This window comes from Pleurodeles waltl, chromosome 2_2 (assembly GCF_031143425.1).
Source record: "Pleurodeles waltl isolate 20211129_DDA chromosome 2_2, aPleWal1.hap1.20221129, whole genome shotgun sequence".
In the NCBI taxonomy this organism is placed as follows: Eukaryota; Metazoa; Chordata; class Amphibia; order Caudata; family Salamandridae; genus Pleurodeles; species Pleurodeles waltl.
The window spans coordinates 1,192,766,563-1,192,792,929 of record NC_090439.1 but is presented as its reverse complement, the minus strand read 5'-3'; the positions used below and the strand labels follow the sequence as shown (position 1 = coordinate 1,192,792,929).

At 51.6% G+C, this 26,367-nt stretch overlaps 1 protein-coding gene across 1 annotated transcript in view; it reads left to right on the top strand.

Moving 5' to 3' along the window:
- LOC138275227 (verrucotoxin subunit beta-like) overlaps nucleotides 1-26,367 on the top strand; it is a 426,431-nt gene that overhangs the window by 392,560 nt on the left and 7,504 nt on the right. The gene's annotated exons all lie outside the window — the stretch shown is intronic.

The following is a 26,367-nucleotide window of genomic DNA, read 5'->3' as shown; positions in this document are numbered from 1 at the left end:
ACAACCCACAAACCACCCCCCTCCGAAATAATGCAAAGACCAAAAGAAGAGATCATAAACGGGCAGATATATTGAAATATGTACGCCATTAATCCCAAAAAATAAATAAACTATGTACAAAATATATACAGCTACTAAATGTAGTCCAACCACTGTCCGTGGATCACAGGGGTCCTGTGCAAAGGGGCAAGGCCCAGTCCCACGACAAGAACTCCACGGAGAGAACACTGCAGGGGCATCAGAAAGAAAATAGGACAGGCACCTCAGGGGGAAGGGAAGGGGGGGCACCTCAGCCACTTGAGTACACGACGCCAGATCCACGAGGGGACTCCATGACCACTGGGCCATCCTGGGGAGAGCAAAGCCACAGTCCATACAGTCCATACAGTGGGTGGCCTGCCCACTGGGCCATCCTGGGGAGAGCAAAGCCACAGTCCAAACAGTCCATACAGTGGGTGGCCTGCCCACTGGGCCATCCTGGGGAGAGCAAAGCCACAGTCCATACAGTCCATACAGTGGGTGGCCTGCCCACTGGGCCATCCTGGGGAGAGCAAAGCCACAGTCCATACAGTCCATACAGTGGGTGGCCTGCCCACTGGGCCATCCTGGGGAGAGCAAAGCCACAGTCCATACAGTCCATACAGTGGGTGGCCTGCCCACTGGGCCATCCTGGGGAGAGCAAAGCCACAGTCCAAACAGTCCATACAGTGGGTGGCCTGCCCACTGGGCCATCCTGGGGAGAGCAAAGCCACAGTCCATACAGTCCATACAGTGGGTGGCCTGCCCACTGGGCCATCCTGGGGAGAGCAAAGCCACAGTCCATACAGTCCATACAGTGGGTGGCCTGCCCACTGGGCCATCCTGGGGAGAGCAAAGCCACAGTCCATACAGTCTATACAGTGGGTGGCCTGCCCACTGGGCCATCCTGGGGAGAGCAAAGCCACAGTCCAAACAGTCCATACAGTGGGTGGCCTGCCCACTGGGCCATCCTGGGGAGAGCAAAGCCACAGTCCATACAGTCCATACAGTGGGTGGCCTGCCCACTGGGCCATCCTGGGGAGAGCAAAGCCACAGTCCAAACAGTCCATACAGTGGGTGGCCTGCCCACTGGGCCATCCTGGGGAGAGCAAAGCCACAGTCCATACAGTCCATACAGTGGGTGGCCTGCCCACTGGGCCATCCTGGGGAGAGCAAAGCCACAGTCCATACAGTCCATAACAGACCCCACTGCCACTGGAGGAGGCAAGTTGGCCAGAGGACATCCTGCAGCCCTGCCCGAGATAGATCCTGCCCTGCCACGTCTGCCAAAGGGCCAGCGGTTCTTGCCCTGAAGGGCCCAGTTCAGCGGTTCTTGAGACGGCGGGGCCCAGTTCAGCGGTTCTTGAGACGGCGGGGCCCAGTTCAGCGGTTCTTGCCTTGAAGGGCCCAGTTCAGCGGTTCTTGCCTTGAAGGGCCCAGTTCAGCGGTTCTTGAGACGGCGGGGCCCAGTTCAGCGGTTCTTGCCTTGAAGGGCCCAGTTCAGCGGTTCTTGCCTTGAAGGGCCCAGTTCAGCGGTTCTTGAGACGGCGGGGCCCAGTTCAGCGGTTCTTGCCTTGAAGGGCCCAGTTCAGCGGTTCTTGCCTTGAAGGGCCCAGTTCAGCGGTTCTTGAGACGGCGGGGCCCAGTTCAGCGGTTCTTGAGACGGCGGGGCCCAGTTCAGCGGTTCTTGCCTTGAAGGGCCCAGTTCAGCGGTTCTTGAGACGGCGGGGCCCAGTTCAGCTGTTCTTGCCTTGAAGGGCCCAGTTCAGCGGTTCTTGAGACGGCGGGGCCCAGTTCAGCGGTTCTTGCCTTGAAGGGCCCAGTTCAGCGGTTCTTCAGACGGCGGACGGTCTATGGCCAACTGCTAAATGCCTGGTGGTGCCCTCCTGGGCAGCGGGGATGGTGCTCCTTCACTGCCCACCTGGGCTGTGGGTGGTGGGGCCCTCCTGGCCAGCTGGGCTGGGTCCTCCCTGGGCAGCGGCTATGGGGCTGGTGGGCTCTCCCGGGGCAGCTGTGCCGGTTCCTCCCGGGGCAGCGGCTATGGGGGTTGTGGGCTCCTCCTGGGCAGCAGGCCTGCTGCCTGACCTCTCCAACTTGCTGCCCTTGCCCTCCTTAGTCGTCGGCCTGTGGCCCTTTCCTCCCTTTGGAGCTGTGGCTGGTGACTGTCTCTGGGTGGTGTCCGGGGGGGATGTAGAAGGCGGGCTCCTGCGGCGCCCCTTCCGCCTTCTGCTCCTCTTCCCAGGGGGTGGGCTGGCTGTCCCCTTGCTGCTGGGCGAAGATCCAGACATGCGGGCTGGCGGGCTCCAATACCCCTGCACCCTTGTCAAGGGGGCTGCAGGGCTGGTGGTGGCTGAGGTGCTCTTCTTACCCCGACGAGAAGGAGGGGGGGGCTCAGGGTCAGGAAAGAAGTTAGTAGTGGCGAGGAAGAGCTTCTTGGGACAATGGAGAGTGGTAGGTACAGTGGGAATGGGAGTGGAGGGAGAGGATGTGGTTGTAGGTGAGTCACGTTTGCTGTCTTTGGGTGCAGGTGCAGGAGGGATAGGCTGTCGTGAGGTGGATGGCTGTTGGGTGGGTGGGTGGCTGCGTTTGTGTGGTGTGGAAGAGGGGGTGACAGACACAGTGGGAGAGGACACAGGGGACGTGTAAATGGCAGTGGGGGTGGTGACTGCACGTGTGCGGACTGGAGTGGAGGGTGTGCTGGTGATGGAAACACTGGCTGATGGTGAGGTGAATGGAGGTGTGAGTGTAGACGTCACAGGGAGGGAGGAGGGAGACGAGGAGGTGGGGGTCAGAGAGGTGGTAGTGACTGTTGGCATGTCTGCATCGGAATGTTGCATGTGTGAATGTCTGCGTGATCTGTGGTGCTTATGTTTGGATGAGCTTCTCTTGGGTGTTGAGGTGTGTGCAGGCTGGTCTGATGGTGTGGGTGGGACAGGCAGAGGAACAGGAGACTGGGAGGAGGGAGTTAGTAGAGGCAGGCAGGAGACAGGGACAATGGCTGCCGTCAGTGCTGAGGCCAGAGCCTGGAACGATCGCTGATGGGCAGCCTGACCCGAATGAATGCCCTCCAGGTACGCATTGCTGCGATGAACCTCCCTCTCCACCCCCTGGATGGCATTCAAAAGGGTAGTCTGCCCAACAATGAGCGTTCGGAGGAGGTCAATGACCTCCTCACTGAAGGCAGCGGGGGTAACAGGGGCAGGGCCTGAGGTGCCTGGGGCGAAGGAGATGCCCGGCATCCTGGCAGAGCGGGCACGGGGCGAACGCTGAGGGGCTGCTGGGAGGGCGGAGATGGTGCGCTGGGTGGCGGCTGTACCTGTAATGGCGGGGGGCACGGATGGTGCCACCCCCGCAAGGGAGCCCCCTTCCGAGGACGTGTCCGTGTCGCTGCAGGGTCCAGTCGTCCCCGTCGTGGAGCTCCCCTCGCCCTCCGTCTCACTGGTCCAGTCTAACTCTGTGGCATGGCCCTCCTGGGCCATGTGAGATGCAGCTCCCTCCTGCCCCGATGCCACTTCTCCTCCGCCTGATGATGCTGATGCACACAAGCACAGAAAGACAAACAAAAAGGGGGGGGGAGAGAGAAATAAAGGGATATTGATTACATGGATCTCCGGTACAGTTAGCGGACATGACAGACACAGATGCCTCCTGCACTAAGTTGCGCACTTGGGGTCCGCTACGCATTCCGTGGAACATGCCCTACATGCCTAGAGTTGACAACTGCACCCATGGATGACACGGCCCAGGGATGGCTGTACTGACACACTACTGAGGGTGGTGGCTGGGGACACAGGGGCTTACGGGGGTGCCCAGCCTACAGATATCGCCCTGGCCTAGGGGGACCCACAGCCCTCCTCCCCCACCCAGACACCTCCACTGCGCAACAACAGAGTAGATAATGCTTGGACTCACCCCCTTGTGTCTGCTGTGCTGCCCTCACGCGCCCATCCAAATCAGAGTAGGCCACCGGCAGGATCCGGAACATCAGGGGGCTCAGTTGACGGCAGGCACCCCGCCTACGTTGGGAGGCCATCCCCAGCAGAGAATCGGCGGTCTTCTTGGTCCCGCGGCGGATGTCCTCCCACCTCTTGCGGCAGTGGGTGCCCCGTCGATGGTGGACCCCCAGGGCCCGGACTTCCTTGGCGATGGCAAGCCAAATCCCGATCTTCTCATGGGCGCGGACCTATGTGACACGTACAGGGAGGGAGAAATACCACGTTCAAGTTACTCAGCATTTTCCTTTCCAGTAGCCCAACGCCCCCCATCCCCGCCAGGCCCCCCGCCAGGCCCAACATGCCCCCCATCCCTGCCAGGCCCCCCGCCAGGCCCAACATGCCCCCATCCCCGCCAGGCCCCCCGCCAGGCCCCCCGCCAGCCCCAACATGCCCCCCATCCCCGCCAGGCCCCCCGCCAGGCCCCCCGCCAGGCCCCCCGCCATGCCCAACATGCCCCCCATCCCCGCCAGGCCCCCCGCCAGGCCCAACATGCCCCCCATCCCCGCCAGGCCCCCCCGCCAGGCCCCCCGCCATGCCCAACATGCCCCCCATCCCCGCCAGGCCCCCCGCCAGGCCCAACATGCCCCCCATCCCCGCCAGGCCCCCCGCCAGGCCCCCCGCCATGCCCAACATGCCCCCCATCCCCGCCAGGCCCCCCGCCAGGCCCCCCGCCAGCCCCAACATGCCCCCCATCCCCGCCAGGCCCCCCGCCAGGCCCAACATGCCCCCCATCCCCGCCAGGCCCCCCGCCAGGCCCCCCGCCAGCCCCAACATGCCCCCCATCCCCGCCAGGCCCCCAAGCCAGCCAGTGGCCCCAAATCCAGATAGAATTAAACTCACTTGTTGGTCTGGAGGACCGTAGAGTAGCGCATACTGGGGGAGGACCCCATCCACAAGTTTCTCCAACTCCTCTCCAGTGAAGGCAGGGGCCCTTTCCCCAGTCGCAGCAGCCATTGTCCCTTCCAGACCGAGGTCACAGCAACACTTGCAGTATAGGTCCTCTCCTGTGAAAGTTCAAGTCGCAAGTGGATAAGTAGATAGAAAATGGCGGTCACGTCCGCGGCGGTGCGTACCGCGGCGGTGCGTCCCGCCACCGCCGGCGCCCTTCGCCATTGGCTCCTGAAACCCATAGGCTTCAATGTTAACCAATGCGGCTTCGCGCCGCGGTCTTCGCCCGCCGCCCGCCGCGGTGTGCCACGCCAGCGCATTGACCTCACATCCCATTGTCACACTTCACAGGTCAGGCAGCCGCCATTTCCAGGGCCCACATGGCTCAATTTCAACTGCGTCACACAGGCCTAGGCCTTGCATAGCCACTCAGACACGCCATTCACTGCATAGAGAATCGTATACTGTGCTAGCTGTGAGTACGTACCTGTGGGTTGCCTGACTGTGTGCTCCATGTTGTCCTTCCTAGGCACCGTCCGCTGGGTTGGGCGAGGAGACGGATGAATCCTCCCGTGTACCGACCGCTGGTGGACCTGTCGACAATGGAAGAACGCCACATTATCCTGACCTACCGTCTTAACCGTGCCACTATCCATGAACTGTGTGCCCGGCTGGAGCCCGACCTGATGTCCCCCATCCGCCAACCCACAGGGATTCCCCCTCTGGTGCAGGTCATGTCAGTACTCCATTTCTTGGCAAGTGGGTCATTTCAGACAACCGTGGGAATTGCTTCCGGGATGTCTCAGCCCATGTTTTCAAAGGTGTTATCCAGAGTGTTGTCTGCCCTGATGAAATCCGTGAGGAACTACATCATTTTCCCTGAGGTGGGCGAATTGGCTACAGTGAAGGGTGATTTCTACGCCCTTGGACATATTCCCAACGTAATTGGTGCCATTGATGGGACCCATGTGGCTTTGGTTCCCCCAAGAGACAGGGAGCAGGTGTACAGGAACAGAAAAAGTTACCATTCAATGAACATCCAGGTGGTGTGTTTGGCTGACCAGTACATCTCGCATGTAAATGCCAAATTCCCAGGGTCAGTGCATGACGCCTACATCCTGAGGAATAGCAGCATCCCTTACGTGATGGAACAGCTACAGAGACACCGTGTATGGCTAGTGGGGGACTCTGGGTACCCCAACCTGTCGTGGCTACTGACCCCAGTAAGGAATCCCCGGACCAGGGCAGAGGAACGGTACAATGAGGCCCATGGGCGTACTAGGAGGGTGATCGAACGCACCTTTGGCCTCCTAAAGGCCAGGTTTCGCTGCCTGCATATGACCGGTGGATCCCTAATGTACTCACCTAAGAAGGTGTGTCACATCATCGTGGCCTGCTGCATGCTTCACAACCTGGCTTTGCGCCGCCAGGTGCCTTTCCTGCAGGAGGATGGTCGAGACGGTGGTGTTGTGGCAGCGGTGGAACCTGAGGAGAGTGACGAGGAGGAAGACGACGGGGCTGAAACAGACAACAGGGACAGAATCATTGAACAGTACTTCCAATAGGACACAGGTAACATTTCAAAGATAATTTAGTAAATGTTAACTACTCTGCAGCATCTCTGCTGCCTGTCTATTTGCCCCAGTGTATGATGACTGAGTTTTGGCTTTTCCCTCCCTATTTCAGATCTGGGGTCCCCACTACGAGTCCTGTGCTTCGTTTCCCCATGGACTACAGCTTTGTGGCAGCTGTTTGTTGACTTCACCATGTACAAGGACATATTTGCACTGTCATGTCAATTACAATCTATTGAAATCACAGCCAGACTCCTGATATTTTGGTGCAAAATAGGTGTTTATTGAAGTGCTCAAAATGGGATGGGTGGTTTCAAGTGGGTGGGGGCTATGGTGAAGGAATGTCCATGGCAGAGTCCAGAGTAACAGTCACACAGGTGCATTGTCCAGAGGCCTGTGGAGAGATGGAGCATGGGCAGTTCGAGGATGGACAGGGTGACAATGTGGGACAGTGGGATGACATCAGGTGGTATCCATTGCTGGCGGGGGTCTTGACATCCTACTCTGTCTTGCGAGATCTCAGGGCCCTCTTGCGGGGTGGTTCTTCTCCTGCAGGAGGTGGGGGTCTGGTGGGCTGCTGCTGTGCGGGGGCCTCCTGTCCACTAGCGCCGGCGGAGGTGGATGGCTGTTCTTGGTCCAGGCTAGTGGCAGGGGCCCTTGGGTGTTGTTCAGTGTCCGCCCTGCTGTTTACGAGGTCCTGCAGCAGCCCTACCATGGTAACCAGGGTGGTGTTGATGGCTCGGATGTCCTCCCTGTACCCCCGATAGTGTTCCTCCTGCAGCACCTGGATCTCCTGGAACCGGGCCAGTAACGTCGCCATCGTCTCCTGGGAGCGGTTGTATGCTCCCATAATGGTGGTGAGGACCTCGTGGAGAGTGGGTTCCCTGGGCCTCTCCTCCCCCCCCTGTCGCACAGCTGCCCGCCGAGTTGCCCTGTTTCCCTGGGCCTCTGCCCCCTGGCCGGTGTGCCCACTACCACTGCCCCCAGGTCCCTGTTGTTGTTGGGGTGGTGGGTTATCCTGGGTGCCCTGTAGTGGTAGACACACCGCAGATTGACGCGCCCTGGAGACAGAGGCATGGGCCCGCTGGGTGGGAGCTGTGCTGGTGTTCCCAGAGGGGTTAGGGTCTATAGTGGCCTGTGCCTGTGTGAGGGGAACCGACTGTCCAGAGGTCCACGATGGTCCGGGCTGGTCATCGGTGTCCAGATCGACAGAGCTGCTGTCATCGCTGACGGCCTCTTGGGTGGGGGGTGTGGATAATTCTGGCCCCTCCGCCGCGGTGTGTTGACGGTCGGGTCCTGCAGGGGTATAGAGGTATGGTTATAGTTTCAATGTGTGGCATATGGGTGTATCTGTGGGTTCCCGTGTCCCCAAGTGCTGGCATTCGTGTGTGGGGGCTTTGGTGAGGGTGGCTTGTGGGGGGGATGTGTATATGCATTGGGCATGCTTTGGTGATGGGTGTCCATGCTTAGTGGACGCATGCAGGCCTAGGTTTTGGGATGTGTGGGTTGTGATGGTGAGACATTGGCGGGGAATAGGTGTGCTGGGGGTGGGGGTGAGGATGGTGGTGGGGGTGAGGATGGTGGTGGGGGTGAGGGTGGGGGTGAGGGTGGGGGTGGGGGTGAGGGTGGGGTTCGAGGATGGGGGTGAGGGTTGGGGTCTGATTTGGCATGCAGGTGGGGGGGAAGCAGTATTGAAGCTTCAACTTACCAGTATCCATTCCTCCGCCGACTCCTGCGAGGCCGTCAGGATGCAGGATGTTCAAGACTTCCTCCTCCCATGATGTGAATTGTGGGGGTTGAGGTGGGGGTCCTCCGCCAGTCTTCTGCACGGCGATGTTGTGCCTGGATACCATGGAACGCACCTTCCCCCGTAGGTCGTTCCATCGCTTCCTGATGTCTTCCCGATTTCTGGGGTGCTGTCCCACTGCGTTCACCCTGTCGACAATCCTCTGCCATAGCTCCGTCCTCCGGGCAATGCTGGTGTATTGTATCTGTGTGCCGAACAGCTGGGGCTCTACACGAACGATTTCCTCCACCATAACCCTGAGTTCTTCGTCTGTGAAGCGGGGTTGTCTTTGGGGTGCCATGGGGTGGTGTGTATGATGTGTGGGGTGGAGTATGTGTATTTAAGTGAGTTGAGTGTGATGGTGTGTGTTGTTTTGTGTGTGGATAGTGTGTGGGTGATGGTGTTGAGTGGCTGTGGCTGTTATGTTTTGGATGCTGGTGTCTCGCTCTTGCCTTCTTTACGAATTTTTAAGCGTAGGGGTTTGTGGGTGATGTGGGTGGGTGTTTTATATTGTATTGTGTGTGTGGGAGTGGTGTGTGTATGTGTATCAGGTGTGTGGGATTCAAATCGTCCAATGTGGGTTAGTTTTGTTCGTTTGTGTGTATTCTGACCGCGCCGGTGTGTCCCGCCAATGGAATACCGCGTTTGAATGACCGCCGCGTGGATTCGTGGGTCGTAATGGCATGGGCGTATTTCTGTTGGCGTGGCGGTGGAGGTTTGGTCACCTCCACCTTTCCGCCGACCGCTGGTCTGGCGGTCTGTTGTGGCGGTTGAATTTTCGGAGGTTTGCCTTCTGCGGGTCAGAATGACCGTGGCGGGTTTCCGCGACCGCGGCGGGATTATGGAGGATTTCTGACCGGTGGTAGGCGCCTTTTACCGCCGAGGTCAGAATGACCACCTATGTTTTCAGTATGTTTGTTATGTGTCACTGGGATCCTGCTGGTCAGGACCCCAGTGCTCATAGGTTTGTGGCCTATATGTATGTGTCACTGGGACCCTGTCACACAGGGCCCCAGTGCTCATAGGTGTGCATGTATATGTTCCCTGTGTGGTGCCTAACTGTCTCACTGAGGCTCTGCTAACCAGAACCTCAGTGGTTATGCTCTCTCATTACTTTCAAATTGTCACTAACAGGCTAGTGACCAATTTTACCAATTTACATTGGCTTACTGGAACACCCTTATAATTCCCTAGTATATGGTATTGAGGTACCCAGGGTATTGGGGTTCCAGGAGATCCCTATGGGCTGCAGCATTTCTTTTGCCACCCATAGGGAGCTCTGACAATTCTTACACAGGCCTGCCACTGCAGCCTGAGTGAAATAACGTCCACGTTATTTCACAGCCATTTTACACTGCACTTAAGTAACTTATAAGTCACCTATATGTCTAACCTTTACCTGGTAAAGGTTAGGTGCAAAGTTACTTAGTGTGAGGGCACCCTGGCACTAGCCAAGGTGCCCCCACATTGTTCAGAGCCAATTCCCTGAACTTTGTGAGTGCGGGGACACCATTACACGCGTGCACTACATATAGGTCACTACCTATATGTAGCTTCACCATGGTAACTCCGAATATGGCCATGTAACATGTCTATGATCATGGAATTGCCCCCTCTATGCCATCCTGGCATTGTTGGTACAATTCCATGATCCCAGTGGTCTGTAGCACAGACCCTGGTACTGCCAGACTGCCCTTCCTGGGGTTTCACTGCAGCTGCTGCTGCTGCCAACCCCTCAGACAGGCAGCTGCCCTCCTGGGGTCCAGCCAGGCCTGGCCCAGGATGGCAGAACAAAGAACTTCCTCTGAGAGAGGGTGTGACACCCTCTCCCTTTGGAAAATGGTGTGAAGGCAGGGGAGGAGTAGCCTCCCCCAGCCTCTGGAAATGCTTTGTTGGGCACAGATGTGCCCAATTCTGCATAAGCCAGTCTACACCGGTTCAGGGACCCCTTAGCCCCTGCTCTGGCGCGAAACTGGACAAAGGAAAGGGGAGTGACCACTCCCCTGACCTGCACCTCCCCTGGGAGGTGTCCAGAGCTCCTCCAGTGTGCTCCAGACCTCTGCCATCTTGGAAACAGAGGTGCTACTGTCACACTGGACTGCTCTGAGTGGCCAGTGCCACCAGGTGACGTCAGAGACTCCTGCTGATAGGCTCCTTCAGGTGTTAGTAGCCTTTCCTCTCTCCTAGGTAGCCAAACCCTCTTTTCTGGCTATTTAGGGTCTCTGTCTCTGGGGAAACTTTAGATAACGAATGCATGAGCTCAGCCGAGTTCCTCTGCATCTCCCTCTTCACCTTCTGATAAGGAATCGACCGCTGACCGCGCTGGAAGCCTGCAAACCTGCAACATAGTAGCAAAGACGACTACTGCAACTCTGTAACGCTGATCCTGCCGCCTTCTCGACTGTTTTCCTGCTTGTGCATGCTGTGGGGGTAGCCTGCCTCCTCTCTGCACCAGAAGCTCCGAAGAAATCTCCCGTGGGTCGACGGAATCTTCCCCCTGCAACCGCAGGCACCAAAAAGCTGCTTTACCGGTCCCTTGGGTCTCCTCTCAGCACGACGAGCGAGGTCCCTCGAATCCAGCGACACTGTCCAAGTGACCCCCACAGTCCAGTGACTCTTCAGCCCAAGTTTGGTGGAGGTAAGTCCTTGCCTCACCTCGCTGGGCTGCATTGCTGGGAACCGCGACTTTGCAAGCTACTCCGGCCCCTGTGCACTTCCGGCGGAAATCCTTCGTGCACAGCCAAGCCTGGGTCCACGGCACTCTAACCTGCATTGCACAACTTTCTAAGTTGGTCTCCGGCGACGTGGGACTCCTTTGTGCAACTTCGGTGAGCACCGTTTCACGCATCCTCGTAGTGCCTGTTTCTGGCACTTCTCCGGGTGCTACCTGCTTCAGTGAGGGCTCTTTGTCTTGCTCGACGTCCCCTCTCTCTGCAAGTCCAATTTGCGACCTCCTGGTCCCTCCTGGGCCCCAGTAGCGTCCAAAAACGCCAAACGCACGATTTGCGTGTAACAAGGCTTGTTGGCATCCATCCGGCGAGAAAACACTTCTGCACGACTCTCCAAGGCGTGGGGGATCCATCCTCCAAAGGGGAAGTCTCTAGCCCTTGTTGTTCCTGCAGTATTCACAGTTCTTCAGCCTAGTAAGAGCTTCTTTGCACCAACCGCTGGCATTTCTTGGGCATCTGCCCATCTCCGAGTTGCTGGTGACTTTTGGACTTGGTCCCCTTGCTCCACAGGTACCCTCAGTCAGGAATCCATCGTTGTTGCATTGCTGATTTGTGTTTTCCTTGCATTTTCCCTCTAACACGACTATTTTGTCCTTAGGGGAACTTTAGTGCACTTTGCACTCACTTTTCAGGGTCTTGGGGAGGGTTATTTTTCTAACTCTCACTATTTTCTAATAGTCCCAGCGACCCTCTACAAGGTCACATAGGTTTGGGGTCCATTCGTGGTTCGCATTCCACTTTTGGAGTATATGGTTTGTGTTGCCCCTATCCCTATGTTTCCCCATTGCATCCTATTGTAACTATACATTGTTTGCACTGTTTTCTAAGACTATACTGCATATTTTTGCTATTGTGTATATATATCTTGTGTATATTTCCTATCCTCTCACTGAGGGTACACTCTAAGATACTTTGGCATATTGTCATAAAAATAAAGTACCTTTATTTTTAGTATAACTGTGTATTGTGTTTTCTTATGATATTGTGCATATGACACTAGGTGGTACTGTAGTAGCTTCACACGTCTCCTAGTTCAGCCTAAGCTGCTCTGCTAAGCTACCATTATCTATCAGCCTAAGCTGCTAGACACCCTATACACTAATAAGGGATAACTGGGCCTGGTGCAAGGTGCAAGTACCCCTTGGTACTCACTACAAGCCAGTCCAGCCTCCTACACTATTCCTTTAAGGACCACTACAGCTCCTGCTGTGGCAAAGGCCCTCCTGGGAATATTTTCCAGGGTGGGCTTCCCAAAGGAAGTGGTATCAGACAGGGGAAGCAATTTCATGTCTGCATACTTAAAGGCCATGTGGAAGGAGTGTGGTGTAACGTACAAGTTCACAACACCCTATCATCCACAAACAAATGGACTGGTGGAGAGATTTAATAAAACTCTCAAAGGCATGATTATGGGTCTCCCTGAAAAACTCTGCAGGAGATGGGATATACTTCTACCATGCCTCCTTTTTGCCTACAGGGAGGTACCCCAGAAAGGAGTGGGCTTCAGCCCCTTTGAACTTCTTTTTGGACACCCTGTTAGGGGTCCACTCACACTTGTAAAGGAGGGTTGGGAACAACCTTTAAAAGCTCCTAAGCAGGATATTGTGGATTATGTGCTTGGCCTCAGATCAAGAATGGCTCAGTACATGAAAAAGGCCAGTAAAAACCTTCAGGCCAGCCAAGAGCTCCAGAAGCAATGGCATGATCAGAAGGCTGTTTTGGTTCAGTACCAACCAGGGCAGAAAGTGTGGGTCTTGGAGCCTATGGCCCCAAGAGCACTCCAAGATAAATGGAGTGGACCCCACACAATTGTTGAAAAAAAGGGAGAAGTCACCTATTTAGTTGACTTAGGCACTGCAAGGAGTCCCCTTAGGGTACTCCATGTAACTTGCCTGAAACCCTACTATGACAGGGCTGATCTCACCCTGCTCATGGCAACTGATGAGGGACAGGAAGAAGACAGTGATCCTCTACCTGATCTCTTCTCTTCCACAGAACAAGATGCTCTGGTGGAAGGTGTAGTTTTGGCTGATTGTCTTACTGCTGAGCAGAAAGACAATTGCATAAATCTCCTAGATCAATTCTCTGAACTCTTCTCTACTGTGCCAGGTACCACTTCTTGGTGTGAGCACACTATAGATACTGGAGACAGCTTACCTGTCAAAAGTAAGATCTATAGGCAGCCTGACCATGTCAGGGACTGCATAAAGCAAGAGGTGCAGAAAATGTTAGAACTAGGAGTGGTTGAGCACTCTGACTGTCCATGGGCTTCTCCTGTGGTACTGGTACCAAAACCCCATTCCAAAGATGGAAAGAAGGAAATGCGGTTTTGTGTAGACTATAGAGGTCTCAACTTGGTAACCAAAACTGATGCTCACCCTATACCCAGGGCAGATGAGCTCATAGATACACTGGCATCTGCCAAGTATCTAAGCACTTTTGACTTGACTGCAGGGTATTGGCAGATCAAATTGTCAGAAGATGCTAAACCTAAGACTGCATTTTCAACCATTGGAGGACATTACCAGTTTACTGTAATGCCTTTTGGTTTGAAAAATGCACCTGCCACTTTTCAGAGGTTGGTGAACACAGTCCTGCAAGGGCTGGAAGCTTTCAGTGCAGCATATTTGGACGATATAGCTGTCTTTAGCTCCAGCTGGGATGATCACCTGGTCCACCTATGGAAAGTTTTGGAGGCCCTGCAAAAGGCAGGCCTCACTATCAAGGCTTCAAAGTGCCAGATAGGGCAGGGTAAGGTGGTTTATCTGGGACACCTTGTTGGTGGGGAACAGATTGCACCACTTCAGGGGAAAATCCAAACAATTATTGATTGGGTTCCCCCTACCACTCAGACTCAGGTGAGAGCCTTCCTAGGCCTCACTGGGTATTACAGGAGGTTCATTAAGAACTATGGCTCCATTGCAGCCCCTCTTAATTACCTCACATCCAAGAAAATGCCTAAAAAGGTATTATGGACAGCAAACTGTCAGAAAGCTTTTGAGGAGCTGAAGCAGGCCATGTGCTCTGCACCTGTCCTGAAAAGCCCTTGTTACTCTAACAAATTCTATGTCCAGACTGATGCATCTGAATTAGGAGTAGGGGCAGTCCTATCACAACTTAATTCTGAGGGCCAGGATCAACCTGTTGCTTTTATTAGTAGGAGGTTGACCCCTAGAGAAAAGCGTTGGTCTGCCATAGAGAGGGAGGCCGTTGCTGTGGTCTGGGCTCTGAAGAAGTTGAGGCCATACCTGTTTGGCACTCACTTCATTGTTCCGACAGACCACAAACCTCTACTTTGGCTAAAACAAATGAAAGGTGAAAATCCTAAATTGTTGAGGTGGTCCATATCCCTACAGGGAATGGACTATACAGTGGAACATAGACCTGGGAGTAGCCACTCCAATGCAGATGGACTCTCCAGATATTTCCACTTATACAATGAAGACTCATCAGGTCATGGCTAGTCTTATTGTCCTTCGTTTGGGGGGGGGGGGGTTGTGTAGGAAAGTACCATCTTGCCTGGCATGTTACCCCCATTTTTCACTGTATATATGTTGTTTTAGTTGTATGTGTCACTGGGACCCTGGTAACCCAGGGCCCCAGTGCTCATAAGTGTGCCTGACTGTGTTACCTGTGTAGTGACTAACTGTCTCACTGAGGCTCTGCTAATCAGAACCTCAGTGGTTATGCTCTCTCATTTCTTTCCAAATTGTCACTAACAGGCTAGTGACCATTTTTACCAATTTACATTGGCTTACTGGAACACCCTTATAATTCCCTAGTATATGGTACTGAGGAACCCAGGGTATTGGGGTTCCAGGAGATCCCTATGGGCTGCAGCATTTCTTTTGCCACCCATAGGGAGCTCTGACAATTCTTACACAGGCCTGCCACTGCAGCCTGAGTGAAATAACGTCCACGTTATCTCACAGCCATTTTACACTGCACTTAAGTAACTTATAAGTCACCTATATGTCTAACCTTTACCTGGTAAAGGTTAGGTGCAAAGTTACTTAGTGTGAGGGCACCCTGGCACTAGCCAAGGTGCCCCCACATTGTTCAGAGCCAATTCCCTGAACTTTGTGAGTGCGGGGACACCATTACACGTGTGCACTACATATAGGTCACTACCTATATGTAGCTTCACAATGGTAACTCCGAATATGGCCATGTAACATGTCTATGATCATGGAATTGCCCCCTCTATGCCATCCTGGCATAGTTGGCACAATCCCATGATCCCAGTGGTCTGTAGCACAGACCCTGGTACTGCCAAACTGCCCTTGCTGGGGTTTCACTGCAGCTGCTGCCAACCCCTCAGACAGGCATCTGCCCTCCTGGGGTCCAGCCAGGCCTGGCCCAGGATGGCAGAACAAAGGACTTCCTCTGAGAGAGGGTGTTACACCCTCTCCCTTTGGAAAATGGTGTGAAGGCAGGGGAGGAGTAGCCTCCCCCAGCCTCTGGAAATGCTTTGTTGGGCACAGATGTGCCCAATTCTGCATTAGCCAGTCTACACCGGTTCAGGGGACCCCTTAGCCCTGCTCTGGCGCGAAACTGGACAAAGGAAAGGGGAGTGACCACTCCCCTGACCTGCACCTCCCCTGGGAGGTGTCCAGAGCTCCTCCAGTGTGCTCCAGACCTCTGCCATCTTGAAAACAGAGGTGCTGCTGGCACACTGGACTGCTCTGAGTAGCCAGTGCCACCAGGTGACGTCAGAGACTCCTTGTGATAGGCTCCTTCAGGTGTTGCTAGCCTATCCTCTCTCCTAGGTAGCCAAACCCTCTTTTCTGGCTATTTAGGGTCTCTGTCTCTGGGGAAACTTTAGATAACGAATGCAAGAGCTCAGCCGAGTTCCTCTGCATCTCTCTCTTCACCTTCTGCCAAGGAATCGACTGCTGACCGCGCTGGAAGCCTGTAAACCTGCAACATAGTAGCAAAGACGGCTACTGCAACTCTGTAACGCTGATCCTGCCGCCTTCTCGACTGTTTTCCTGCTTGTACATGCTGTGGGGGTAGTCTGCCTCCTCTCTGCACCAGAAGCTCCGAAGAAATCTCCTGTGGGTCGACGGAATCTTCCCCCTGCAACCGCAGGCACCAAAAAGCTGCATTACCGGTCCCTTGGGTCTCCTCTCAGCACAACGAGCGAGGTCCCTCGAATCCAGCAACTCTGTCCAAGTGACCCCCACAGTCCAGTGACTCTTCAGTCCAAGTTTGGTGGAGGTAAGTCCTTGCCTCACCTCGCTGGGCTGCATTGCTGGGAACCGCGACTTTTACAGCTACTCCGGCTCCTGTGCACTTCCGGCGGAAATCCTTTGTGCACAGCCAAGCCTGGGTCCACGGCACTCTAACCTGCATTGCACGACTTTCTAAGTTGGTCTCCGGCGACGTGGGACTCCTTTGTGTAACTTCGGGTGAGCACCGTTTCACGCATCCTCGTAGTGCCTGTTTCTGGCACTTCTCCGGGTGCTATCTGCTGCTGAGAGAGCTCCTTGTCTTGCTCGACGTCCCCTCTCTCCCCTGGTCCAATTTGCGACCTCCTGGTCCCTCCTCGGCCACAGCAGCGTCCAAAAACGCTAATCGCACGATTTGCAGCTAGCAAGGCTTGTTGGCGTTCTTTGTGTGGGGAAAACACTTCTGCACAACTCGTGACGGCGAGTGGGATCCGTCCTCCAAAGGGGAAGTCTCTAGCTCTTTGCGTTCCTGCAGAAACCGCAGCTTCTTCTGTCCAGTGGAAGCTTCTTTGCACCCGCAGCTGGCATTTCCTGGGCATCTGCCCATCTCCGACTTGCTTGTGACTTTTGGACTTGGTCCCCTTGTTCCACAGGTACCCCAGATTGGAAATCCAGCGTTGTTGCATTGTTGGTTTGTGTCTTTCCTGCATTATTCCTCTAACACGACTTCTTTGTCTTTTGGGGAACTTTAGTGCACTTTGCACTCACTTTTCAGGGTCTTGGGGAGGGCTAATTTTCTAACTCTCACTATTTTCTAATAGTCCCAGCGACCCTCTACAAGGTCACATAGGTTTGGGGTCCATTCGTGGTTCGCATTCCACTTTTGGAGTATATGGTTTGTGTTGCCCCTATCCCTATGTATCCCCATTGCATCCTATTGTAACTATACATTGTTTGCACTGTTTTCTAAGACTATACTGCATATTTTTGCTATTGTGTATATATATCTTGTTTATATTTCCTATCCTCTCACTGAGGGTACACTCTAAGATACTTTGGCATATTGTCATAAAAATAAAGTACCTTTATTTTTAGTATAACTGTGTATTGTGTTTTCTTATGATATTGTGCATATGACACTAGGTGGTACTGTAGTAGCTTCACACGTCTCCTAGTTGAGCCTAAGCTGCTCTGCTAAGCTACCATTATCTATCAGCCTAAGCTGCTAGACACCCTATACACTAATAAGGGATAACTGGGCCTGGTGCAAGGTGCAAGTACCCCCTGGTACTCACTACAAGCCAGTCCAGCCTCCTACAGCTGTGCACAAAGGATTTCCGCCGGAAGTGCACAGAGGCCGGAGTAGCTGCAAAAGTCGCGGTTCCCAGCAATGCAGTCTGGCGTGGGGAGGAAAGGACTTACCTCCACCAAACTTGGACTGAAGAGTCACTGGACTGTGGGGGTCACTTGGACACAATTGCTGGATTCGAGGGACCTCGCTCGTCGTGCTGAGAGGAGACCCAAGGGACCGGGGGGCACCTTGGCTAGTGCCAGGGTGCCCTCACACTAAGTAACTTTGCACCTAACCTTTACCAGGTAAAGGTTAGACATATAGGTGACTTATAAGTTACTTAAGTGCAGTGTAAATAACCTTTTTAGACATCTTTTTGGAAGTGAGGTCATTAAGAGGGGCTGCAATGGAGCCAAAGTTCTTAATGAACCTCCTGTAATACCCAGTGAGGCCTAGGAAGGCTCTCACCTGAGTCTGAGTTGTAGGAGGAACCCAATCAATGATTGTTTGGATTTTCCCCTGAAGTGGTGCAATCTGTTCCCCACCAACAAGGTGTCCCAGATAAACCACCTTACCCTGCCCTATCTGGCACTTTGAAGCCTTGATAGTGAGGCCTGCCTTTTGCAGGGCCTCCAAAACTTTCCATAGGTGGACCAGGTGATCATCCCAGCTGGAGCTAAAGACAGCTATATCGTCCAAATATGCTGCACTGAAAGCCTCCAGCCCTTGCAGGACTGTGTTCACCAACCTCTGAAAAGTGGCAGGTGCATTTTTCAAACCAAAAGGCATCACAGTGAACTGGTAATGTCCTCCAATGGTTGAAAATGCAGTTTTAGGTTTTGCATCTTCTGACAATTTGATCTGCCAATACCCTGCTGTCAAGTCAAAAGTGCTTAGATACTTGGCAGATGCCAGTGTATCTATGAGCTCATCTGCCCTGGGTATTGGGTGAGCATCAGTTTTGGTTACCAAGTTGAGACCTCTATAGTCTACACAAAACCGCATTTCCTTCTTTCCATCTTTGGAATGGGGTTTTGGTACAAGTACCACAGGAGAAGCCCATGGACTTTCAGAGTGCTCAACCACTCCTAGTTCTAACATTTTCTGCACCTCTTGCTTTATGCAGTCCCTGACATGGTCAGGCTGCCTATAGATCTTACTTTTGATAGGCAAGCTGTCTCCAGTATCTATGGTGTGCTCACACCAAGAAGTGGTACCTGGCACAGTAGAGAAGAGTTCAGAGAACTGATCTAGGAGATTTATACAATGGTCTTTCTGCTCAGCAGTAAGACAATCAGCCAAAACTACACCTTCCACAAGAGCATCTTGTTCTGTGGAAGAGAAGAGATCAGGTAGAGGATCACTGTCTTCTTCCTGTCCCTCATCAGTTGCCATGAGCAGGGTGAGATCAGCCCTGTCATAGTAGGGTTTCAGCCGGTTTACATGGAGTACCCTAAGGGGACTCCTTGCAGTGCCTAAGTCAACTAAATAGGTGACTTCACCCTTTTTCTCAACAATTGTGTGGGGACCACTCCATTTATCTTGGAGTGCTCTTGGGGCCACAGGCTCCAAGACCCACACTTTCTGCCCTGGTTGGTACTGAACCAAAACAGCCTTCTGATCATGCCATTGCTTCTGGAGCTCTTGGCTGGCCTGAAGGTTTTTACTGGCCTTTTTCATGTACTCAGCCATCCTTGATCTGAGGCCAAGTACATAATCCACAATATCCTGCTTAGGAGCTTTTAAAGGTTGTTCCCAACCCTCCTTTACAAGTGTGAGTGGACCCCTAACAGGGTGTCCAAAAAGAAGTTCAAAGGGGCTGAAGCCCACTCCTTTCTGGGGTACCTCCCTGTAGGCAAAAAGGAGGCATGGTAGAAGGATATCCCATCTCCTGCGGAGTTTTTCAGGGAGACCCATAATCATGCCTTTGAGAGTTTAGTTAAATCTCTCCACCAGTCCATTTGTTTGTGGATGATAGGGTGTAGTGAACTTATAAGTCACACCACACTCTTTCCACATGGCCTTTAAGTATGCAGACATGAAATTGCTTCCCCTGTCTGATACTACTTCCTTTGGGAAGCCCACCCTTGAAAATATTCCCAGGAGGGCCTTTGCCACTGCAGGAGCTGTAGTGGTCCTTAAAGGAATAGCTTCAGGGTATCTTGTGGCATGGTCCACTACCACCAAGATGAATCTATTGCCTGAAGCAGTAGGAGGGTCAAGGGGGCCAACTATGTCAACCCCTACCCTTTCAAAGGGAACCCCAACCACAGGCAGTGGAATAAGGGGTGCCTTTGGGGTGCCACCTGTCTTGCCACTGGCTTGACAGGTTTCACAGGACTTACAAAATTCCTTTGTGTCCTCAGACATTCTAGGCCAATGAAACAGGGGAACAAGTCTGTCCCAAGTTTTCATTTGTCCTAGATGCCCAGCTAGGGGAATGTTGTGTGCCAGGGTTAGGAGGAACTTTCTGTACTCCTGAGGAATCACTAATCTTCTGGCAGCTCCAGGTTTAGGATCCCTATGCTCAGTGTACAAGAGGTTGTCCTCCCAGTAAACTCTGTGAGAGTCACTGACATCCCCATTAGCCTGTTTGACAGCTTGCTGTCTTAGACCCTCTAATGTGGGACAGGTTTGCTGTGCCACACTCAGCTCCTCTCTGGCAGGCACCCCTTCACCCAAAAGCTCAGCAGTATCTGCTTCAAGCTCCTCTGGTGTAGGTTCTGCACAGGGAGGGAATTCTTCTTCCTCAAAAGTTTAATCCACTGTAGAGGGAGGGATAGTAGGAAGTGGTTTGCTTCTACTAGCCCTAGCTTTAGGGAGCACTTGGTCCATTGTTCCAGGATCCAAGCTTCCCTGTCCTTTTTGCTTTTTGGCCTGAGCCCTGGTTAAAGCAAAAATATGCCCTGGGATGCCGAGCATTGCTGCATGGGCCTCCAACTCCACATCTGACCAAGCTGATGTCTCCAAATCATTTCCTAGTAGACAGTCTACAGGTAAATCTGTGGCTACCACAACTTTCTTTGGACCAGTAACCCCCCCCAGTTGAGATTAACAACAGCCATGGGGTGGCTAAGTGTGTTGTTGTGAGCATCGGTTACTTGGTACTGGTGACCAAGTAGGTGTTGTTCAGGGTGGACCAGTTTCTCTATGACCATAGTCACACTGGCACCAGTGTCCCTGTAGGCCTGAACCTCAACACCATTTATTAGGGGTAGCTGCTTGTACTTATCCATATTAAGGGGACAAGCAACTAAGGTGGCTAAATCAATAGCCCCCTCAGAGACTAACACAGCCTCTGTGGCCTCCCTAACAAGGCCAACCCCAACTAAGTTACCAATAGTGAGCCCAGCTACTCCCTTGGATTGGCTATTAGTAGGTTTGCTCCCACCACCACTGCTATTAGTAGGGACACTAGGGGTAGCAGTAGGGGTTGTAGTGGTAGGAGCGTTGGTGCTTTTCTTTGGACAACTGGGATCTGTTGTCCAATGGCCTTTTATCTTACATAAATAGCACCATGGTTTCTTTTCCTTGTTCTGATTAAAAGAGGATTTGGGCCCACCACCCCCACCAGATTGTTTTTGTGGGCCTGATGAAGACTCATTTTTAGATTTGTCCCCACCCTTGTCAGAAGACTTACCATCCTTCTTTTTGTTGCCATCTTTGTCACCCCCTGTATGAACTTTTCTGTTCACCCTTGTTCTGACCCATTTGTCTGCCTTCTTTCCCAATTCTTGGGGAGAGGTCAGATCAGAGTCCACCAAGTACTGGTGCAACAAATCAGACACACAATTATTAAGAATATGCTCTCTCATGATTAAGTTATAGAGGCTGTCATAATCAGTAACTTTACTGCCATGTAACCACACCTCCAAGGCCTTCACTGAATGGTCAATGAAATCAACCCAGTCTTGTGAAGACTCCTTTTTGGTCTCTCTGAACTTTATCCTGTATTGTTCAGTGGTTAAGCCATAACTATCCAGGAGTGCATTCTGAAGAACTTGGAAATTATTGTCATAATTTTCTTTCACAGTAAGGAGCCTATCCCTACCTTTTCCACTAAATGATAGCCATAGGATAGCAGCCCACTGCCTTTGAGGGACATCCTGTACAACACAGGCCCTCTCAAGTGCAGCAAACCACTTGATAATGTCATCCCCCTCCTTGTAAGGGGGAACTATCTTGTGCAGATTCCTGGAATCATGCTCTTTTACAGGATGACTATGGGGAATACTGCTGCTGCCACCATGGGTTTCTAAACCCAACTTCTGTCTTTCCTTCTCTAGTTCAAAAGACTGTCTATCCAAATCCAGCTGATGCTTTTTAAGCTTCAGTCTGGTTTGTTCCACCCTCAACTTATTGAGTTCCCTCTCTAACATTCTGTCATCAGGGTTGGTGGGAGGGACATTCCTAGATACAGAGGTATGATGGGAATGAACAGAAGGAGACCTGTCCCTTACAGAAGCCACCCTAACAGCTTGGCTGACTGTGTAATGTGAGAGCACATCATCTGTATGATGTGACTCCACCTCAGTACCAACTATGCTAGACTGCCTTGTAATGGGAAGGCTAGGAAGTTTCTTTCCTGAATCTTTTCCTGGGGGAGACCCTGAATCAGATTGGGAACTATTAGGTACTTTTTCAACAGATGGGGCACTTATAGCCTTATCTTGTTCTCTAAGCATGTTAATTAACAATTCCAAGAAAAGATTCTTCCCTACACTCAAACCTCTCTCTATGCAGAGACTCCTTGCTCCTTTCCAGCTAAGGTGATCATATGCACGTTTGGACAGATCAACATTTTGGCCTGTGCCAGACATTTTTAGAGAGAGTTAAAGTGATAGAAAAAGAGAAAAAAGTTTTCAGAACTTTTTAGAAAGACAGAAAAAACTTTAAGAACTTTTTGAAAGTTTAGAAGTACTTTTCAGCACTTTAGAAAAGAGTGAAAAGAGGAAATGCAAAACTTTTTAGCTATGTGTACACACACTGAACTTGTTTTGTATATTTTTCTCTTATGAAAAGTACAATGACAAGAGTGGTAAGTAGTCTCAAAGCACTTATCCCACCGCTGCACAACCAATGTAGGAGGCTGGACTGGCTTGTAGTGAGTACCAGGGGGTACTTGCACCTTGCACCAGGCCCAGTTATCCCTTATTAGTGTATAGGGTGTCTAGCAGCTTAGGCTGATAGATAATGGTAGCTTAGCAGAGCAGCTTAGGCTGAACTAGGAGACGTGTGAAGCTACTACAGTACCACAAGTGTCACTTGCACAATATCATAAGAAAACACAATACACAGTTATACTAAAAATAAAGGTACTTTATTTTTATGACAATATGCCAAAGTATCTTAGAGTGTACCCTCAGTGAGAGGATAGGAAATATACACAAGATATATGTACACAATACCAAAAATATGCAGTATAGTCTTAGAAAACAGTGCAAACAATGTATAGTTACAATAGGATGCAATGGGGACACATAGGGATAGGGGCAACACAAACCATATACTCCAAAAGTGGAATGCGAACCACGAATGGACCCCAAACCTATGTGACCTTGTAGCATTTCCTCTTTTCACTCTTTTCTAAGTGCTGAAAAGTACTTCTAACTTTCTAAAAAGTTCTAAAAAGTTTTAAAAGTTTTTTTTTCTCTGTCTTTCTAAAAGCTCTGACAAACTTTTTATCTTTTAATATCACTTTAACTCTCTCAAAAAATGTCTGGCACAGGCCAAAATGTTGATCTGTCCAAACTTGCATATGATCACCTTAGCTGGAAAGGAGCAAGGAGTCTGCATAGAGAGAGGTTTGAGTGTAGGGAAGAATCCTTCCTTAGAACTGTTAATTAACATGCTTAGAGAACAGGATAAGGCTAGAAGTGCCCCATCTGTTGAAATAGTAGCTAATGGTTCTCAATCTGATCCAGGGACTCCCCCAGGAAAAGATTCTGGAAAGAAACTTCCTAGCCTGCCCATTACTAGACAGTCTAGCATAGTTGGTAATGATGATGAGCCACACCATACAAATAGTGTTGTCTCACATCATAGCAAAAGCATTTATTCTCACCATACAGGTAGTGATGTTTCTGTTAGCCAAGCTGTTAGGGTGGCCTCTGTAAGGGACAGGTCTCCTTCTGTCCATTCTCACCATACTTCTGTTTCAAGGCATGTCCCTCCCACCCACCCTGATGACAGATTGTTAGAAAGGGAGCTCAATAGATTGAGAGTAGAACAAACCAGACTGAAGCTCAAGAAGCAACAGCTGGATTTGGATAGACAGACTTTAGAAGTAGAGAAGGAGAGACAGAAACTGGGTTTAGAAACCCATGGTGGCAGCAGCAGTATTCCCCATAGTCATCCTGCAAAAGAGCATGATTCCAGGAATCTGCACAAGATAGTTCCCCCTTATAAGGAGGGGGATGACATTAACAAGTGGTTTGCTGCACTTGAGAGGGCCTGTGTTGTACAGGATGTCCCTCAAAGGCAGTGGGCTGCTATCCTATGGCTATCATTTAGTGGAAAATGTATGGATAGGCTCCTTACTGTGAAAGAAAATGATGCTAATAATTTTCAAGTTCTTAAGAATGCACTCCTGGATGGTTATGGCTTAACCACTGAACAATACAGGATAAAGTTCAGAGAGACCAAGAAGGAGTCTTCACAAGACTGGGTTGATTTCATTGACCATTCAGTGAAGGCCTTGAAGGGGTGGTTACATGGCAGTAAAGTTACTGATTATGACAGCCTGTATAACTTGATCCTGAGAGAGCATATTCTTAATAATTGTGTGTCTGATTTGTTGCACCAGTACTTGGTGGACTCTGATCTGACCTCTCCCCAAGAATTGGGAAAGAAGGCAGACAAATGGGTCAGAACAAGGGTGAACAGAAAAGTTCATACAGGGGGTGACAACGATGGCAACAAAAAGAAGGATGGTAAGTCTTCTGACAAGGGTGGGGACAAATCTAAAAATGAGTCTTCATCAGGCCCACAAAAACACTCTGGTGGGGGTGGTGGGCCCAAATCCTCTTTTAATCAGAACAAGGAAAAGAAACCATGGTGCTATTTATGTAAAATAAAAGGCCATTGGACAACAGATCCCAGTTGTCCAAAGAAAGGCACCAAGCCTCCTACCACTACAACCCCTACTGCTACACGTAGTGTCCCTACTAATAGCAGTGGTGGTGGGAGCAAACCTACTAATAGCCAATCCAAGGGAGTAGCTGGGCTCACTATTGGTAACTTAGTTGGGGTTGGCCTTGTTAGGGAGGCCACAGAGGCTGTGTTAGTCTCTGAGGGGGCTATTGATTTAGCCACCTTAGTTGCTTATCCCCTTAATATGGATAAGTACAAGCAGCTACCCCTAATAAATGGTGTTGAGGTTCAGGCCTACAGGGACACTGGTGCCAGTGTGACTATGGTCATAGAGAAACTGGTCCACCCTGAACAACACCTACTTGGTCACCAGTACCAAGTAACCGATGCTCACAACAACACACTTAGCCACCCCATGGCTGTTGTAAATCTCAACTGGGGGGGGGTTACTGGTCCAAAGAAAGTTGTGGAAGCTTCAGATTTACCTGTAGACTGTCTATTAGGGAATTATTTGGAGACATCAGCTTGGTCAGATGTGGAGTTGGAGGCCCATGCAGCAATGCTGGGCATCCCAGGGCATATTTTTGCTTTGACAAGGGCTCAGGCCAAAAAGCAAAAAGGACAGGGAAGCTTGGATCCTGGAACAATGGACCAAGTGCTCCCTAAAGCTAGGGCTGGTAGAAGCAAACCACTTCCTACTATCCCTCCCTCTACAGTGGATTCTACTTCTGAGGAAGAAGAATTCCCTCCCTGTGCAGAACCTACACCAGTGGAGCTGGAAGTTTTGTCTCACATCATAGCTACATAGGTGTAGTTTTGGCTGATTGTCTTACTGCTGAGCAGAAAGACAATTGCATAAATCTCCTAGATCAATTCTCTGAACTATTCTCTACTGTGCCAGGTACCACTTCTTGGTGTGAGCACACTATAGATACTGGAGACAGCTTGCCTGTCAAAAGTAAGATCTGTAGGCAGCCTGACCATGTCAGGGACTGCATAAAGCAAGAGGTCCGGAAAATGTTAGAACTAGGAGTGGTTGAGCACTCTGACAGTCCATGGGCTTCTCCTGTGGTACTGGTACCAAAACCCCATTCCAAAGATGGAAAGAAGGAAATGCGGTTTTGTGTAGACTATAGAGGTCTCAACTTAGTAACCAAAACTGATGCTCACCCTATACCCAGGGCAGATGAGCTCATAGATACACTGGCATCTGCCAAGTATCTAAGCACTTTTGACTTGACTGCAGGGTATTGGCAGATCAAATTGTCAGAAGATGCTAAACCTAAGACTGCATTTTCAACCATTGGAGGACATTACCAGTTTACTGTAATGCCTTTTGGTTTGAAAAATGCACCTGCCACTTTTCAGAGGTTGGTGAACACAGTCCTGCAAGGGCTGGAAGATTTCAGTGCAGCATATTTGGACGATATAGCTGTCTTTAGCTCCAGCTGGGATGATCACCTGGTCCACCTATGGAAAGTTTTGGAGGCCCTGCAAAAGGCAGGCCTCACTATCAAGGCTTCAAAGTGCCAGATAGGGCAGGGTAAGGTGGTTTATCTGGGACACCTTGTTGGTGGGGAACAGATTGCACCACTTCAGGGGAAAATCCAAACAATTATTGATTGGGTTCCCCCTACCACTCAGACTCAGGTGAGAGCCTTCCTAGGCCTCACTGGGTATTACAGGAGGTTCATTAAGAACTATGGCTCCATTGCAGCCCCTCTTAATGACCTCACATCCAAGAAAATGCCTAAAAAGGTATTATGGACAGCAAACTGTCAGAAAGCTATTGAGGAGCTGAAGCAGGCCATGTGCTCTGCACC